The following is a 6,197-nucleotide window of genomic DNA, read 5'->3' on the forward strand; positions in this document are numbered from 1 at the left end:
TGGCGGTGGGGAGGGCGGAGGGGCGATTCCCCCACAACCCGCTCCCCATTCCCAAATTTTCCAGGACAGGACGTCCATCCCCTCTCCACTCTGGATAATGAGGTGACCCCCCCACAGCTCTCCTGGGCTCCAGGCCGCGATGCTCCACACCCTGTCAGCCCCATCTGACAGCCCCTGGTACTACAATTACCTAAAATAGTGTCAAAGCCAGCAGGTTTCACCAGAATTTCACTTAAAAGCTGAGGCACGAGCTATTAATATCTGTCGAGGATGAGGAAATGCCCCCAAAAAGGGCTTCTTCTGCCTCACAGGGCCCTAACTGGCGCTATAATTTAAATTTTTTCACATACTTGGGAAGCTTTTTGACCCGGTAGCTGAGTAGATATTTCTTAAACAAGACAATCTCTGTGTTTAGGACCTTTTAAGTTTATTCCAAATGGCTCCATGAACTTTGTGTGCACAAAACCACTGTTCTCTGCAGCATGGGCAGCCACAGATCCTGCAATGGCCTATTGCGGGCAACTGACCCAAACCCAGGAGCACGGAAAGGGGAAATTTGGGTTAGAAATGAGTCACTGCTTTTACAGAACTGGTTCTGCTCATTCTCTGCCCTGGGAGAACAGCAAGAAAGTCTGATCTTGGTGCAATTAAGTCTAATTTTCCATTAGGTCTGTCTTTTTAAAGCCTGGACTAGTATTTTAAATTAAGAGCTGCAGGTGCATATTGAAATCATCCCCTGTTGTACTGACCCAGCCCTTCCATGAGCAATCAAAATTTAAAGAAAACCCCCCAGAGATGCAAATTTTCTAACCTGCGCTTAGGAACTTGACCTTAAAATGTTAGATACAGGTTTCAAACCTGAAATGAGCAGAATTAGCTTAATTTAGAAGCTTTCGGGGGGCTTTTTCCCCTTTCACAATACCTTTTTATGCCTCTGGGCAGTTGTCTTAATTTGAATTATGGCAGTTATGGAGTCGATTTATTCCTCTGTCCTATAAAATCAGTTTTGATTTCATTTTACCACATTGAAACATTAGGAGAGCTAATAGTAATACATAAGGCCAAACAAAACTGCTTTATTTCTCGTAAGTCTTAACAGGTACATATATTACTTTTTTAACAAGTCAGTGTTTTCAGTGTTATATTTTTATTTGGGGTTTCCAAGAGCCCCCCTAACATTTTGAAGATTTGCTGGCTCATATTGAATGCTATCCCACGGGTTGTTTTCCCCTCTGAGCCAAATCAGTGCAAGTTTCCAGTGGCTGCAGATGCTGCTCTGATTCATCCCCTGCAGTCTCTGGACTCTGATGTAATGCCCATTGTAATTCCCATGTTCCATGTGTTGTTGCTGGTGCTCCAGCACAGGCTTTGTTTTCTTTGCTGGCAGAGAGAGGAGCCCTCACAGGAGGTTTATTTATTTATTTCTAATCTTCATGAAATACATGAAACCACCCCTGGTCTGGAGCAGTGCTGGGACCCGCCACCAAATTCTCCTTCTCCCCCTCATCTCCTGACTCAGCAGATCCACATCTCCATCCCTGCACCACCTCATTTGGTGCTTCATCACTTCCTCCCATCCTGCCTGTTCTGTCTCTCCCCTCTGGCCACTCCAAGGCTCATTTTCCACTGTTTCCCACTGACTGTTTTCTCCCCCATTCCGGACAGAAAAGCACATTGCAACCCCACCCCATTTAATTTATTCATTAATATCAATTTGCCCTCTTTCACTTGGACCTCCTCACCCTTTCCTTTCACCCACTAAAACCACTCTCAAGTCTCTGCCTTAAAAACAAGCCTCCCACACCTTGACCACACTCCCTAAAGCTCTAAACCCTAAACTCCCTAAACCCTCTAGAAATATTTTTCTTGTCCCATCTATCCCCCTTTGTTTCAGGTTTTGTCGGGGTTATTGGATTTTTCTCCATGACATAATCTCATTTTGAGGAGCACGTAGATTAAAACATGACAATGAAAAATGCTCAAGTGCTCTAAATTCACTTGAGTTATAGAAGCAGCCACTGCCTCGCTGGCCCTGGTGACCTCCCAGCCTCCAACTGTGCATGACAAGTAGGTACTTAGGCCCAGATTCCCAAATTAAACTGCACACAGAATTTGGCTATGGATTGTGGCACCCACCTCCCTCCCCTTGTGCGAGTCAGCAGCTGGCTGTGATTTAAAACCCCAATCTAGGAGATGGAAAAACTTCAGCTCTCTCCCTGTGTCTGTTAAAACCTGCTAAATTATAATGCAAGTGAAATGGAATTACTTTTCATCCTGCACAGAGAATACAAAACATTAAGGGAATGATGTGAATTCACTAGTTTAGAGCAAGCCACGATAAATTTAATTAAAGTGTCCTCATGTAAAACACATGCAAATACAGCAAAGTTATCTTAGTTTGGTTCTCAGGATCATTTTGCCCCTAAAAAATTAGTGTTTTGTTTTTTAACATGCTGAATTAATCCCTTTAACTGCAAGAAAAGGTTTGACTAAGGGAAGTTTGGGGTCAGTGTTTTAACACCTAATGATCAACATTTTAAGTGATTTTATTTTAAATGTAAAGCATACCATCTTATCCCACACATTCACTATCGGCTCTCTGTGTCTGATCTGTAGTCACATCCCGCAATGTTTATTAATAAATATAAAGCAACACAGAAATAAGCCAGGAAACAACTCTCATCACCCCCCTTAATCTTCACTGGGTAAAAGATGCAGCAAGTTTCAGGAAAAGAGAGCTTTTCAGTTCACTGAAAATCTATTTAGCAAAGCCCTGTTGGGGTGTAGGGATGGGAAAAGTGAGTTCTGGCTGCCAAAATGCCTGCAGGGAAAATACTTTGCCACTCACATTCCAATATCTCTTCGACTCCATTCTAACAATATTTATGGAGGCTGCTGCTGCTCATGATGGGGCCTCGAAATCTCAGTGTTTAGGGAAGATAAAAATCCACCAGGAGTTGAGCATTTAACAGGTTTGGATGTAAAAACTGCCTCTTCACAAGCTTCTGTGGATGAGAACGAGATTTTTTCCTTCTTGTCCTAGCTGCTCCTGTGCAGCCCCAGCCCTTCTACAGGCAGCAGGTTGTGGTCCCAGTCAACCCAGTTCAGAATTCCAGTGCAGCCCAGTTCTCCTCTGCATTGCCAGACTTGTTATTTCTTGAAGCACTTCCCAGAAATCTCACTGGACAGATGTAGTTCAACTTCAAATCCAGGTCAGCTTCTCTTCATTGGGATTCCTGGTGATTTAGTGCACACATTTCTCTGGGAAAGGACCTCAACCACCATCAGCCTTAAAACCCTTCCAGCACCACTCTAAAGGAATCCCTATAGTCCTTGTCCCACATTTTTAAATTATGCTGCTATAGTTGGGTACCTGAGGTGGCACAGTGACATACTGAAGCTAGGGACAACATGGGAACTTTTAATTTTATTTTGTAACTTCCCCACAAAGCTCTTGTAGTGTTGAATATGATTGTCCAGATATAATTATTCTGCAAGATTAGCTATGATGGTTGGTTTGGCACAAAATCCAGGGTGGATTTATTTGAACTGCTTGCCCTTGGTCTGCTATACCCAGGAATAAATTCTTTTGGAAATTCTTGAGGTTTTATATGGGATCACAGGGAGCTGCTGAGGCTGGAAAGGGGATTTCCCTCTTGAGTTCAAGAGAATCCACTGCCCAGCTCTGGTTGTGTAGAACTGCCGTTAATAGGAAATTAGCTGCAAAATAAACACAGAGCCTGTTTGGGTTTCCTCTCCATTAAATAGGCTGGAATGACTCAGGTAACTCAGATATTTCGGAGTTTGCCAGAAACTTATATAAAGGTTGGATATTCTCTACTAAAATTACTCCTATATTACATTATATTGATATCTTTAAAAAGAGAAAAATCAGTGTAAAGATTTTATTTTGAATGAAAAACATACCATTAGCTAAGGCATTTCATCCCATACATTCACTATTTACTCTTTGCCTGACCTGTACCCACCCAAGTAGCATTTACCCCTTAATATTTAGTGGGAAATATAAAGAGGCACAAAATTAAGCCAGGAAACTGACTTAAAATTTAACAGGCTGGCTTTAAAATTTACAGGATTTAAAAGTATTTTTTATTTTTCTAGAAGGTTTCCCTGTCTCCAGCACTGGGAAAGAACTTGAAACGTATCCCTTCAATTGCATTTTTTCAAAAAAAAAAAAAAGATGATTATATGACAGAATCAGCCTTACCCTGCCTTTGTTGGGAAAGAAGGGATCTTCAGAGATAGTCCTCCTGCTTCTGAATTTGGTAGATAAATAAAGGAAGCAACATAGAAACAAGTTCAGTGATAACTTGTGGCTGCTGTCTAAACATCTACCATGTTTTCTTTAAAAGAAAAAAAATCCTACTTTATGATGTAATTTAGTACATGTACCAACCCCATACTCTGTTTATCTTGCCTTTTTATAGAGCAGCCAAAAGTAAGTTGCCTAGCTGGGAAAACTCTGTATCTTTTTTCAGTATGTATAGAGATAAAAATACTTCTCTGTCAGATGCTCAGTCTTCCTCCTTCCCCAGGAGTTAGAAATTAGAAGTCTGACCTTCTCATGGATGGAGGAGTCGGCAAAGGAGTTTCCAAGCCACCACCTCCTCTCCATCACGGACACCACAGTGAATAACCTGAGCAGGATTTCTCTTGAGAGAAACTGAGGCTTTTATTCTTGCAGCCTTGAACAAGAGACTAAAAACATCACTGAAGACAAGGTTGTTTTTTTTCCAAAGCTTATTCTACTTGCTTGTTCTTGTGCCAACATTTGCATGCAGTTTAAAGAGGGTGTCTATCCTTGCCCCAGTGTTTACTCTCCTGATGTGTTTATAGACAGGTACATCCTCCCGTCAGGTTTGTTTTGTCAGAAACAAACCACATTTCTTTCATCTTCTCCTGTCCAAAAATTCCTCATTCTCAGCTGTCTGACCAGCTCCTCTGCTGTGCACGGACAACAGGGCTTTTACAGAGAACATTTCATTTTAGGTGATGCAGTTTTAGAAGCTCTTACAAATTTTTAAGTGTAAAAAATGTCCCCAGGGACGTCTTCAGCTCTTACCCAAAAACCTGCATCTCTAAGCTCAGGGAAATATTCACCAGTCACAGTCTCATCCTTCAGTACCTAAAGGAGATGACTAACACTCATCTGGAGATGGCAGCAGGGACGTTCAGAAATCCAGGTTCTGAGGCAAGTTCAAGAGAATGAGGCAGGGCTGAGGTCAGAACTAGTATCAGTCTACAATTTAGTGATAAAAATTAGACAAAATCCAACAGTAACTTTCCAATACCAGAGCAACAGGACAAAGTCAAGGGCTGTAACCAGTTAGAACCGACCGCAGGCTGAAATCAAGCACTCCACTAGTATTGCTCAGACAAGGCATGAGGCCCCTCAGCTGGGCTTAAATAGGACTCCTGGGCCTGTGGCTGGAGAGCCCAGGTGAAGCTGCTCAGGATTTATTAGTGGTTCCAGGGCTCTGGCATGTTCTGCAGTGCTCCCAAGTGCTGCAAGGGAGAGCTTTGCTTGCAGCCTTGGGTTCTTGTCAAAGTTGTTTTGCTTTGCTTTCTCTGTAAACTTACAATTTGAGTTTGTCTTAAGTTTAGTATTTGTATTGCTACCCTATTTATGAATGGCTTATAGGACTGGTACAAAAAAAGACTTTAAAAAAAGTAGAATTATAGTTGCATTCTTTATTTTTTTCTTAATTTTAAACCTTTATTTACTGTGTTTTCAAGTCTTCCATTAATTTTTTTATCATAGCATGTTGAAAATTAGATTTTTAAAAAGAAAAGCACAGGTGAAATTTTTCCACAGCATTCTGTGATTTGGAGTTTAAGTGGAAGAAAACCACCATTTCCCGGGTGGGTGGTGTTGCACTGCTGCCACCACCTTGGGGTCTGGGGTCTCCTGGGTGAGCAGGCACTGGGGCTGGATTGAGTTAGATGTCATTTTGGATTGCATTCAAAATATTTTTGCAGTTGGATGTATCCTTCCAGGGGGGAGTTGTCTGGGTAGAAAAGAAATGTTTGCTTCAGGGGATGATTAGTTTAAGGGAGGGAATGTTTTCAAACTTAACTGAGTTGGAAGGTAAGTGTATTCCACCCACGCTGGAGACAGATACCTGAATGCCTTGGAAAACAAGTATTTGAGGAGAAGAGAAGGAATCAAATGGAGC

This window comes from Manacus vitellinus, unplaced genomic scaffold (assembly GCF_001715985.3).
Source record: "Manacus vitellinus isolate BGI_N305 unplaced genomic scaffold, ASM171598v3 scaffold_41_pilon, whole genome shotgun sequence".
NCBI lineage: Eukaryota > Metazoa > Chordata > Aves > Passeriformes > Pipridae > Manacus > Manacus vitellinus.